At 46.7% G+C, this 14,094-nt stretch overlaps 1 protein-coding gene across 2 annotated transcripts in view; it reads right to left on the bottom strand.

Annotated features, from left to right (window-relative positions):
• The window catches only part of FARP2 (FERM, ARH/RhoGEF and pleckstrin domain protein 2), a 1,696,743-nt gene that overhangs the window by 1,525,269 nt on the left and 157,380 nt on the right, over nt 1-14,094 (bottom strand). The gene's annotated exons all lie outside the window — the stretch shown is intronic.

Raw genomic sequence — 14,094 nt, forward strand, 5'->3', positions numbered from 1 at the left:
TATATAAATATATAAAGCCTGCCTGCCTAAAGAATAACCACTTTTTCGTGGTTAATAGGCTTTATTACACCCCCTATAAAATTGGGAAATTTGCCCCTATACCCCCACCGAAATGCCCAAGATGTCAGGAACTGATGGCTAACGATATCCACATGTTTATTGATTGCAAAGAACTAGATCAATACTGGAAGGAGATAGGACAGGCACTGTCGGGTCTTTTCAGCACTACAATTAAAGTAAACTCCTCTCTAGTTATTTTTGGGGATGATGGATTCTTCTACCAGTTAGCCACAAGCCAGGAAAAAGGGCTCCTCCTATATTTGATATTGTTGGCAAGGAGGGAAATATGTAGGAGATGGAAGGACCACCTTCCCCCGAGTAGTGAGGACTGGTTAAAATCAGCATTTAGCATGGCCCGGCTGGAATACGAAAGGGCAGAGGAGAAGCCGTCTAACATCTGGCACCCTCTAATGAGGTGGGGAAGGAACTTAACCACTTGGATGCTAAGGGGTTTACTAGGAGCTCCATGTAATTTCCATTGAAATCAATGGAAACTCCATGACGAGTTACCCTTGTCATTAGCAGCCAAGTGGTTAAGAATGATCCGGACACTCCAATGATTACACCATGTCCCCGGTACTAAGGGGGAGGAGGTCTGGTGACCCAAGTAAAGCGTGGTCAGCCTGGTGGCCAACAGAGAGAGAGTACGGCTGTAAATGTTCCACATAGACTTCACACGGTGAGATGAGGAGTAAAAAAAATAAATAAATAAACAAGTTTCCCAAGCGAGACTCCGGGTGAACCATCCAGTATTAATTGCTGCAGTTTTTTTTTTACTTCACAAAGCCATTTCAACATAGAATTTGCTCACTATGCGCGTCATACCCAATCATTCCACTTGTGTATGACTTTAACACATAAATTGAGAAATATGGATGTGGCATATTGACCAGAGCTGCTGACTTTGGATCTGGGGAATCAGGTTCGAGTGTCAGTATTGGTTCTGAGCAAATCACGTAATCTCCTGCGCTTAAATTAAAATTAATCTGACTTTATGCAATGTAATCTGGTGCTTGTGTAAAGCGTTCCAATGCCCTTAAGCAGTGTTTGTGTTATATAAAACTGCAATATATATCTATCCGTTTGTCTTTTACAGGGACAGTCATGGAGGTACGAGGGGCTCTATGTTTTTGGCATAACTGAATAGCCTACTGGTTTGAAGGAAATGCATTAATTAACTGTGAAACTCAACACCCATTTGGGGAAGAGATTAAAACGCAAGCTCCAGAATGCATTGTGCTACAAAAATTTTCCTGTCGGGCAATAAAAAGATTTTGTTGATTAACTGGAAGTTTGAAGCGGTTTATGTTGAGAGACACAGACAGCAGCCTGTGATTGATCAGGGACTGACAGTTTGAAACGCGTAAGGCTGAATGCAGAGATTCCAACATTACTAACTCTGTATGCACCCAATATCTCACTGCAAGTGCAAATTCGTTGCATGGACAAATGCTTTTGGACGAATATGTAGGTGTAAATATATATATTTTTTTTCACCGAAAAACAAAGGTTTAAGTGACGTTATAGGTGGGTAAAATTTGACAGTTTAAACGTAACATTTTAACAACAAAAAAAACAATTAAATTCACTAATTAGTTACTTTTAGTAAATATAACTCGCACCCCCTTCATGTATTGCGTTGTCATCAATGATGTCATTTCAGAGGTCATCAGTGATTTTATCAATGAGATTATAGAGCATGTCATTTTTTTAATATATATTTTTATTGATTTTCAAACAGTCCAAACCGGTTTACAGCGATTCATCATCAATTGGATAATCAAGAATATAAAATGTCAGCTGCCGCTTCCCTCTGTACCCCCACCCCCCACCCCCCCGCCACCGGTGTGCCTAGTTATCATGGACTAAAAACAATTGAAATACATCAGAATTCAATGCAATGTTGAACATGATCAACAGTGATACAGTACAGGTCATATCATATTTACTCAGAAATCACCATCAAGTCCAGTGATCATATCTCAGTTCTTTCCCCCGTACCAAAGCACTAAATCTTGCACATCCTCCGAGTCTGAACCCTCCCCTGACTCTGAATCTGGTGTCTCCAATATCACAACCAAGGATTACCATGCTCTCGCCGCCTCTGGTGCCTTTTCATTATTCGTTCGCAGAGCCTGCAGTAGCCCAAGTGTGCCTTTACTCTGCACCCATTTGAGCAATTCCGCCCGCTTTCTTCCCCCCCTTGACTCCTCGCAGATTTCCAATGCATTGTGACTTCCCCCTTGGCTAATACAAGGCCCAGGTCTATAAATTTACATCTCACTTTCGTCTTGGTTGTATGCGGGAACCAATGCAATAAACAAGTGCCCATGTCTGGTTCTAATGTCCGGTCAGTTATATGACACAGTAGTCCCAGCACCTCCGTCCAGTATGTCCCTAACCTCGTACACCCCCACATCATGTGTTGAAAGTCAGTCCCCTCTAAGCTGCATCTCGGGCACTGAGCCGCCGCAGTGAAGTATTGATTAAGCTTGGCCGGAATTAAGTAGGCCCTGTGCGGGATATAGAACTGTACTAATTGGAATCTAGCATTTCTCGTACACTTCCAGGCTCTCCTAATCAGTTGGACCCACGAGTTTTCCGGGATTTCCTTGCCGAGGTCAGGTTCCCACTTGCCTTGCAACGTGTGCAGCGGCTCCTGAACCTCAGTTACCATGCGCCTGTAAAGGCATGTAATGGCCTTAACAGTTCCCGCCGCCATCACCACATATTGGCACACCATAGAGGTACATGGTTCCGACAGACCCATCCCCCAATAAAGCTGCATAGCTGAAATAGGTGCATGACAATCATGTAGTGTTCTAGCAAGTCTGTTCTATAAAACAGGACAACTTCAGTATTATTATTCAAATTCAGATGCAGTATTCTCAGAGCTTCCTATTTGAAGGATTATGAATCCAGTACTTAGTAGTCAAGATGCACAGTTCATGGGTGAATTCTTCTTAACAATGAAATCAATAGATATAGTAAAAGCACACACGAATAATTTAATATGTATATCACGTGAAGAAGAGAAAGTATTTTTGAATTTAGTTGTGGAAAGGAGACAGGATTTCCAAAAGAAGGCTGCTGAACAGAAAACTCATGTACCACCATGGGCTGAGAAAGATGGAATTTATACAGCTGGCAAGTCTCATGCTGCGATGTCCCTAGATTTTGTGCAGGAAGAAAAAACCTGCCTCCATAGGTCAAAGACAGATTACGGCTGGTGGGCCGCACGGCCCACCAGCTGCAGGCGTGTCTCTGCCCCAGCGCCTCAGGTCCCCTGACCTCGGTGCTCCCTTGCTGCTGCTCGTTCTTCCACCCGCTGCTCCCCTCTTCTGTGTCTCTCGTTCGTATTTCATTTGCTTTGCCCTCATTTGTATTTTGTTTGTATTGCCCTCATCTGTGCCTTGGTTTCTCGTGTTGTATTGCTTTTTAGTCTTTTTCTGTCAGCAGGTCTGTGTTTTTACCATTACCATTCCCCTGGTGTGACTCCCCCCCCTCCCCCCACTCCCCGCCGCTGCTCCCTCACGCCCCGCCCCGCCCCCCCTTTTCTTTCTGTGTCACCTTGCCCGCCCCGCTCCCGCCTCCCAGCTGCTCCTCCCTCCCACTTGGCCTTAATTAGAACCCACGCGGCGCAGGTGAGTGTGACCTGCCCTGCCCTCAGGACACCCCCACGCCGCACGGCCCACCAGCTGCAGGCGCGTCTCTGCCCCAGCACCTCAGGTCCCCTGACCTCGGTGCCCCTTCGCTGCTGCTCGTTCTCCCCCCGCTGCTCCCCTCTTCTGTGTCTCTCGTTCGTATTTCATTTGCTTTACTCTCATTTGTATTTCGTTTGTATTGCCCTCATCTGTGCCTTGGTTTCTCGTGTTGTATTGCTTTTCAGTCTTTTTCTGTCAGCAGGTCTGTGTTTTTACCGTTACCATTCCCCTGGCGTGACCCCCACCCGCTCCCTGCTTCCCGCCGCTGCTCCCTCGCGGCCCCGCCCCTCTTTTCTTTCTGTGTTACCTTGTCCGCCCCGCTCCCGCCTCCCAGCTGCTCCTCCCTCCCACTTCGCCTTAAATGGAACCCGCACGATTGTGCGCCGAAGGCGGGCCAAAGGCAAGCCTGTCTACGCCCGTCCGCGCCTGGACCGCGCCCAGCGCCACGACCCCCGGTCCCCGACGACGCCAGCACACTCGAAGGACCTACAACGCCGCCACCCTCCACGCACTCAATGCCGGCCAGAACCCCGCCTGCTACCAAGCCGCCCCGAAACGCACCCACGGACCATTCACCTGCCAAGCCTGCCAATTCTCCTGCCTCCGGACCTGCACCGCTCCCACCAAGCCGAACACCAGCAACAACCACCTCAAGTGCATCCTGCTCAACACCCGCTCCGTCCACAGGCACGCCGTGGAACTCTGGAACCTCCTCGACACAACATCACCAGACGTCACCTTCCTCACGGAGACCTGGATGAACGCCTCCTCAGCGCCCGACATCGCCATCACCATCCCGGACGGCTACATGATCACCCGGAGGAACCGCATCAACCAGACTGGAGGAGGCATCGCCATCGTACACAAGAACACCATCCACATCACGACCAGCTCTGACGACATCTTCACCGCCGTCAAACACCTCCACTTCCAGATACACACCGACCGCAAGACCACACTCAGAGGCACCCTCATCTACAGACCCCCGGGACCACGCACACAATTCAACGAAGACATCGCAGACTTCATCAGCCCGCACGCCCTCCCCTCCGCTGACTACATACTCCTAGGGGACCTCAACTTCCACCTGGAGAACAGCAAAGACTGCAACACCACCACCCTGCTGGACAACCTCGCCAACCTCGGTCTTAAGCAACTGGTGAAAACCCCCACCCACTACGCCGGCCACACGCTTGACCCAGTCTTCTCCTCCAGCAAGTACATCTCCTTCAGCCACTCCACGGACTTCACTGGACTGACCACAGCAGCGTCCACTTCAGCTTCAGGAGATCCACGACCCACCACCACCCGCAACAGGTTCCTCGCAGGAACTGGAACAAGATCACCGCCGACCAGCTCACCACCTCCCTCAGCCAGAACCCCCGCCAGCACATCGGACCCCAACAAAGCAGCCAACAACTTCACACAGTGGATCACCAACTGTGCAGACTACCTCGCACCACTGAAGACCCCTCCCAGCAGACACGGCAGCAAGAAAGCCCCTTGGTTCACAGACGAACTTAAGAACTCCAAGAAGAACTGCCGCACCCTCGAGAAAACCTGGCGCATCGACCAGACCACAGACAACATGACTGCCCTTAAGCACGCCACCCGCAAACACCACCAGCTGATCCGCACCACCAAGAAGACAGCATTCAAAGAACGACTGGACAACAACGCCCACAACAGCAAGGAACTCTTCAGCATCGTCAAAGAGCTCTCCAACCCCAGCGCCGGAAACAATGACATCACTCCCTCACAAGACCTCTGCGACTCACTCGCCTCGTTCTTCCACCGCAAGATCGCCAAAATACACAACAGCTTCGGCGCACCAACCACGCACCCAACCACCGAACCAACGCCCCCAACCACCACCCTCAGCGCCTGGACCCCGGTCAGCACCGAAGACACCACCCGCATGATGAACACCATCCACTCCGGATCCCCTACCGACCCCTGCCCCCACCACGTCTTCAACAAGGCCGACTCCATCATCGCACCCCAACTCCGGGAAATCATCATCACCTCCTTCAACATCGCCACCTTTCCGGAAAGCTGGAAGCACGCCGAGCTCAGCGCCCTCCTGAAAAAAACAACAGCGGACCCCACCGATCTCAAGAACTTCCGCCCCATCTCGCTCCTCCCTTTTCCTGCAAAAGTCATCGAGAAGACCGTCAACAGACAGCTCGCAGCCTTCCTCGAGACGAACGGATCCCTCGACCACTCGCAGTCCGGCTTCCGAGCCAACCACAGCACTGAGACCGCCCTCATCGCAGCCACGGACGACATCAGATCCCTGCTCGACAACGGGGAAACAGCGGCCCTCATCCTCCTGGACCTCTGCGCAGCGCTCAACACGGTCTGCCACCGCACCCTAGTGCAGCGCCTCAGCAACATCGGAATCCAAGAGAAGGCACTGGAGTGGATCATCTTGTTCTTCGCCGGAAGAACCCAGAGAGTCCGCCTCCCCCCGTTCAGATCCGAGGCCACCGAAGTCATCTGCGGCGTACCACAGCCCCACCCTCTTCAACGTCTACATGAGCCCCCTCGCAGCCATCGCACGCCAACACAACCTCAACATCATCTCCTACGCCGATGACACCCAGCTGATCCTCTCCCTCACCAACGACCCTGCCACCGCCAGAACCAGCCTACACGAAGGAATGAAAAACGTTGCCGAGTGGATGAAGAACAGCCGCCTGAAACTGAACTCAGACAAGACGGAAGTCCTCATCCTGGGGTCATCGGCCTCCGCCTGGGACGACACCTGGTGGCCCCTGCCCTGAGCACCACTCCCAAGCCAACGGACCATGCTCGTAACCTGGGATTCATCCTGGACTTCTCCCTCTCGATGACCAGACAAGTCAACGCCGTGTCTTCATCGTGCTTCAACACCCTGCGCATGCTCCGAAAGATCTTCAGATGGATCCCCACCGAAACCAGGAAGACAGTCACTCAGGCACTCGTCACCAGCCGACTGGACTACGGAAACACCCTCAACGCCGGAACCACAGCCAAACTTCAGAAAAGACTCCAACGCATCCAGAACGCCTCCGCACGACTCGTCCTGGACATCCCCCGACACAGCCACATCTCCGACCACCTGAGAGACCTGCACTGGCTCCCCGTCAGCAAGAGGATCACGTTCAGACTCCTCACCCACGCACACAAGGCTCTCCACGACCTTGGCCCCAAGTACCTCAACAACCGCCTGACCTTCTACACGCCCACCCGCCAGCTACGGTCGACCAGCCACGCCCTCGCCGCCGTTCCACGCATCCGCAGAGCCACCGCCGGAGGAAGATACTTCTACTACCTGGCAGCCAAGACATGGAACTCCCTCCCCATCCACCTTCGGCTAACCCAGGACCACCTCTCCTTCAGGAAGCATCTCAAGACCTGGCTCTTCGAGCAGAGTTTCTTGGTGATTAATACGAAGAAGGTTGCGATTAGGTCTATGGTTTGACAAAATCGACTTGCGCTTGATATCCTATTAGCAGAAGAGGGCAGAGTCTGTAGAATGCTGAAAGTGCAACATTGTTGCTCTTACATTCCTGATAAGAGTAAGGAAATTAGAGGGTATATTAAGAATATTATAAAACGTCATGAAGATTTGAAACCACTGGAGGTTGACAGTGTATGGGAGAGACTAACAAAAAGTATTTCTTCAATACGGACTTGGTTTTCTGATCTAGGGAAAAATATTTGAAGTCAAATAATTCTTCCAGCAGTTGGAATAACGATAATAGTTTTGACAATAATGATTTGGTGCAAATGCAGCAGAAACAAAGGAAGAGTAAGAAAATATGAAGTGAATGGGAAAGGAAGGAAAAGAAAGAGGGAATTCGATGAGATTCAAATGGAGGAAATGAAAGGGAGGATATACAAGAAAATGAGAGATTTAGAAAACAATGATGAAAATGAGAAAGCAAAAGACGACAATGAGAATGAGAAATGCTAAAAGTTGGTATCTGGTTTGGGGTGGTTAATATTGTGATGGCTTAAAATGCCATCAGAGAGGGGATTGAAGGAGCAAGGACTCGTAGAAAAGTGACTTGTTCATAAGCAATCTGCTCCTTTAATTTACTAACAAGTTATTACATTTGTTTTGTGTTAAACTAATGCGCACCACTCAAATACGTGGGTTAGCGATGCTTGCTTATGTGTTTACTAAAGTGAATAACATGAACAAAGGACTAAAACCGCTTTAAACTGGTCATCTTTATTGTGCATGCCTCAACTACAACTATGTAGTATGATGAGCGATCGCTTGGAGGGAAATTCTTGCGCATGAGCAGAAGGCACTAAAATGGAGTCTTAAAGGCTTGCGTGCATGGCATCTGCTTTGCTGAAAAGAAAACAAGCTTTATACTAACGCTAATGTGGGCAAATTATGAAAAAATAAAGGAGAATAGAGTAGAGGTGGGTGGTATACAGTGTGACCACTTTATTGTTTAAACTAATATATGTCTTTTGACTTTATCACTAGTGGACAATTGGGCCTCTCGTGTATAACTTAAGTAAACAGAGTCATGGAATGACTGCGCATGTCTACTGAAAGTAAACTCGGAATGATGACAGAGGTTGAATGGTAGCCACGGTCGCAACGTGCTTTACCCTGGGAACGGACGGTGAAAAGTTCAACGAAGAAGAAGTCTCGCTTAAATGTATAATAATGTTTTAGGTAAAAAGTAAAGACGTGTGAGAATTTTTTTTTTTTTTAATAAAAATTAAGGGGATGGGTTTGTGAACAATGGTTAAATAGAATTTAATGTCATGTAAGCTTGGTGTAATAGAGTTCCCCCCTTGCCGGACCAATCATAGTTCCTATTTTTACAATATTGAAACATTAATGGGTGGACACTGGAACATCCAGAACAAAAAGGTAGAATTAAAGTAGCTTTAATTAATTAGTTAGTTACCAGATGGAGATTCGATGAATGCATGATTGGAGACGGAGATGCTGATGCTGAGAGAGATGCTGTGAGATGCTGATGAAGAATTGAATGCAGAGCGTGAAGCAGAACTTTCTTTCTTAATTTAATTGGGTTAGATGAAGACTTGCAGAACAATCTCAAGGAGGAAGAGCGTGTCAGAGAGGGGTGTGGCGCAGTCGTCGGTATTCTAGAGAGGTAACTATCCTGTCCTGAAGTCTTTATTTCCTGATCTATCTCAGGGGACTCTCACCAGCCCTTTGGCCAGGAGGTTTGTCTTCACACAATCTTTGGTAAAGTATTTCTTGTCATTTGCAAATGTTCTTTCCTCTCTGTCCTCTCCCTTTCTGAGCACTGATCATTGTTTGAGACCGTAGTATATGTATGGTGTCTAATGAATTGAATTCTCTCTCCAATGAATGAAGATGACTGTACTGTATTTTTGAAGTCGTTCACATGCTCTAAGATTTAGATAAAGATTTAAAAACCTGAAAGAGTCTGTGGTTATTTTATTATATTTAAAGTGTAAGTAAGTTAGTTTTAAGATAGTCTCACCATCAACTAGTTCAACTAATGGTGCATCGACCATAGGAAAGAACTTTTTGATCCGGGAAGGGTTAGTTAAAGGAGAATAAAGGTATTTTGGAATAATCCTAAACATTGAAAGAAACTCATAAACTTGACAACCAGCGGTTTACTCAATTGTGTGTTTATGGGCCCAGGTGAGTATATGGCAGTAGAGTATCTATTGTTATTGTACATCTTATTATTGTCACATTTTCTGCTCCCGGAATCACTCTTTCATATTTAGTCATCCGACTAAGGGTAAGGTGCTGTGTCTGTGTTCTTGTTAAAAGAATCTCAACTGAATGTGGAACATAAACTTTGACTGGATGTTCCATCACAATAGACTCCCTTTGCTCCAGACTCATACAAGTAGCAGCTACTGCTTTTAGCAGCCAGGTAAAGCCGAACCCACAGGATCCAGAGAGCAGAAAAATATGCTACTGGACGTCGGCTTAATCCAGGTCGCTGTGTCAAAACTGAAAGTGCACAACTTTCTAACAACAGAGCATATAACTCGTATAACTCGGGCATACCTAAAGCAGGGGCCTCACACAGACTATTTTGCAATTTCACAAATGCTTCCACGCACTCATCATTCCAGACAATAGGATCTTTTGCTCTTTTCCGGGTCAGCTGAATCAATTGTTTTGCCAGCAGGGAAAATCCTATAATCCACTGCTTACAGTACCCAACTACTCCGAGAAACCTTCTCATCTCCTTTTGTGATGGAGGTAACTGCGTTTGTTTCATTATCTTTATTCTCTCTGGGGTCACTTTTCTAACTCCTCTTTCTATTTTATGCCCTAAATATTTAACTTCTTGTTGACAGAATTGTAATTTCTCTGGAGACGCCTTGTGTTCTACTTCGGCCAAATGGTTTAGTAATGCAATTGTGTCAGTGACGCAATCTTCTCGTAATTTTGCTGCCACTAGTATGTCATCATTTCTGGGCATGACCAATGTTTCTAGACACTTTTTCAGGATTTAATTACAAATTGAGGGACGGTGGTGCTTGCATAGAGTGCATTGCTGTAGTCCAGTCAGATAGTGATGAGGGCCTGTGTTACCATCTTCCTGGTGCTGATGGAGAACCACGTGAAGATTTTGCGGAGCAATCAGAAGCAGGCTGAGGAGATGGCGTTGACCTGACGTTTCATGGAGAGTTCCCGGTCGAGGATGATGCGGAGGTTGTGGAAGTTGTTCTTCGTCAAGGAGGGGTCAAGGTGGGGTCATCTGAGAGTGAGAGGATGAGGCGAGTGTTGTCGGCATATGAGAAAGTTGTTGTGCGATATGGCGATCTGAAGGCTGCACGCGAGCAATTTCCTTTGTTTTCTCATGCTATTTTGCAGTTTCACTGTAGCGTCCTCCTGACTCACATTTTTGCCTTCATGTTCATGATTTATATGAACCCTCTAATCTACTATGTACGCTTCAGATTCCTCTTCTGCTAACACCGAAGGCACTCAAGTAATTGCCCAGAGTGGGGTTACTGCCAGCCTATTTTCAGGTTTGTTGTACATCAGACATCACCTGGATAAACAGGAACTCCCATAAAACTCAACATTGATATAATATAGTCCCTCATCCTAAGGAAAACCACCTCTTTGAGCTAGGCCACCAAGTGCCAGAATGCCAGGAAAGACAGTCCCTAATCTGGAATTTGTTTTCCACAATTATATTTCTCTTAAACTCCAGGTTAACAAGCGGACCGGACCGTAGGCCTCTGCTTCTTTGATCTGCGGCACCTGGTCATTCTGGCATAACTTTCAAAACAAATCCTACTCAAATACCTTTGCATGTTCATAATCTGGGACCTGCACAGAGGTATACACCAGCACATTACCTCTGATCAGTATAGACTTTCCTTTAAAATCCATACTTTTCTGTATATGCACACAGGAGGCTGCATTTAACCAATATTACCATACAAGCCGCATTGTGACCATACACCTTTTGATACAAATACACGCCTGCAGATCAATTTCTTGTCAATCAGTGATTAATGCGTTGGTTTCTTAAATAGGTTTGAATATGCTCAATACATGCTCATCCTATGATCACATTAATAGTGTGGGTTGCTATTTTTATTTATTTATTTTAATTAGAGCTTGTAGAGTGCACAGCTACCTCCAACGGAGGTGTCTCGGCGCCAACGGATCCAGGAGGTGGAAGCAGATTGCCGCAAGCTTACAGAAGCTAGGGGTAGCCAAAAGGCCAGGTTTTTAGAAGTCCACGATAGACATTTTCAGAGTTAGCCTTCCTAATATGTCCGGTAAGGAGTTCCACAGCCGAGTAGTTCTGACTCTGAACAACGGGCCACCAAACCTCGCTTTTGCAAAGCGGGGAGTTACTAGGAAGTCTTGATGATTGGATCTCAAGCTTCTTGTCCGATGATATTTACGGAGTCTTTTCCTTAAGTATTGTGGGCCTGTTTCTCGGATTGCTCAGTATGTATGCGAGAGTCAGAGTCTTAAATTCTATCCTCCTCTTTACTGGTAACCAATGCAGGCTCCGCAGATGGGGGGGGGGGATATGTGGTGTCGTATCGGGATATTTCTGAAGAGCCTTGCAGCTGCATTTTTGCATTTTGTATAGTCTGTAGCTTCCTGATCAGGTAGTCTGGCTGACCAGAGTACAAACTATTTGCGCAGTCCAGCTGTGATGTAATGAGTGCATGGACCACTGTTTTTCTACAGTCCATGGGCAAAAGATGGAGAGATCTTCGTATGGACTTCATTTTCCAAAAGCACGAGGACGAGACCTGGTCATCGGATTCTTGCATGAAAGGGCAGAGTCAAACTTGAACCCCAAGTTTCTAGCAGAGGACACGGGCTGAAGGGGAGGATTGAGCTCAGAAGGCCACCATAGGTCCGATGGTTGTGGGGATGTCTGGTTAAAAATTAAAACCTCTGTTTTATTAGTGTTAAGCCTTAGACAGTTGTCAGTCATCCAGGCTGAGATGTTAATCAGGCATTGCTTAAAGTTTGTGAATGCTGCTTCCAAATGATCTCTGAAGGAAAGCACAAGCTGGGTATCATCAGCGTATGAGATGACACTTAAACCATGCTGTTCAATTACCAGGGCTAAAGAGGAGAGATAGATATTAAATAGAGCCGGGCTCAAGGTCGTGCCCTCGGGAACTCCACAGACTATAGGATGCAGAGATGAAATATGGAGATGTAGCAATATTTTCTGGGACCGGTCTTCTAGAAAGGAGCCAAACCAAGATAGAATGGTCCCAGTCACTCCCAATTGTCTTAGTCTATCCAAAAGGATCTTGTGTGACACTGTGTATAACGCTGCAGACAAATCTAGCAGCACAAGCATTGCACAGTGACCAATGTCCAAGGTCTCCCGGACAATTTCAGCTACTTCAAGCAGCGCTGTCTCGGTGCTATAACCTGACCTAAATCCCGAATGGGAGTTGTGGAGTTTGTTGGATTCCAGGAATTCAGATAACTGTTTCCGCACTTCCTTCTCCAGGATTTTAGCAGGTGCCAGCAGGAGGGAGATGGGCCTAACATTTTTCAATTCTGCCGGATCTGCATCCTCTTTTTTAAGAATGGGTCGCACAAGTGCACTTTTCCAAGCTCGAAGGGTAGATGCCTTTTTCCAGAGAAGAATTCCAAAGCAGATTTAGGTTAGGGTAGTGGGGCCAAAATTTAAAAAAACCTTGCTGGACAAGGGTCTAATGGGGATCCTAGTTTTGATTTTTTCCAGCAAAGTCAGAGAAGCCTCGACACTTAAGGGTCTAAAATGTGACCAGGTATGAAGAAGGCAAGTAGGAGACAAAAATGTAGTAGATAGTTCGCTTGGGGAGAATGAGGAATAGATGGTTTGAATTTTCTCTTGAAAAAATGCTGAGAGGTCTTTGCATAGGGTGGCAGAGGGTACTATGTTACTTTGCTTCGAATCCGGTTTAGTAAAATCTTGAAAAATCTCAAAGAATGCTTTAGCAGAGTTATTTGAAGATTTAATGTGGTTGGCGGTATAGTCCCTCATAGCCTTATGCTTTAGTCTGTGAAGGTTTTTCAATCCTGTTCTGTACATTTTTTTAGTCTCTATATTGTAGGTTTTCAGCCAGATCCGCTCAAGTCTCTGGCAGAGACTTTCCTCTATACGGAGTTCAAGTGTGAACCAAGGGCCGTGGGTTTGTTTCTAGCCAATTTCATAGTTTTTATAGGAGCTATAGAGTCAAGGGATTATTTAACCCAGTGTTTAAAGATAGTTGCATCACTGTTAGGTTCACCGGACAGCAGTATAGGGGTGTTTAATAGAATGAGAACTATTGCTTTGGGTGTAATTTTCCTCCAGTTCCTCCTGTCCTCATAGACCGGTTTCATAAAGCTAGTGCATTTGGTCATAGACAGGTTGAATGGTATAAGACTATGGTCTGACCAGGTAAGGGGGATAGGGTCTCCGGTTGTTAAAGTAAGGATGTTGGTGAGAATAAGATCCAACATATGGCCAGCTACATGTGTAGGCAAGGAGACCTTTTGAATGAGATTATGCCCTTTTAAAGTACCTTCTAGCTGAGAGGCCAGGGCATTGCTCACTGTCCATATGGACATTAAAGTCACCAAGGACTATAAAATTCATATATTTCAATGAGAGATCTGCTTTAAAATCACAGAGCTTCAGAACCTCAGCAGGTTTGGAGTCAGGGGGTCGGTAAACTAGTACTCACGCAATGGAAGAGGTAGGGGAGGTATTAATACTAAATGACATCGCTTCTACGAGACCTGTTTGTTCAATCTTATTGTGTGAGATCTCCCAGATATTTCTCGTAATCACTGACAGTCCACCCCTCAGTCTATTGCCAGCTCTAT

Source organism: Lissotriton helveticus, chromosome 11 (genome assembly GCF_964261635.1).
Source record: "Lissotriton helveticus chromosome 11, aLisHel1.1, whole genome shotgun sequence".
Classification (NCBI taxonomy): domain Eukaryota; kingdom Metazoa; phylum Chordata; class Amphibia; order Caudata; family Salamandridae; genus Lissotriton; species Lissotriton helveticus.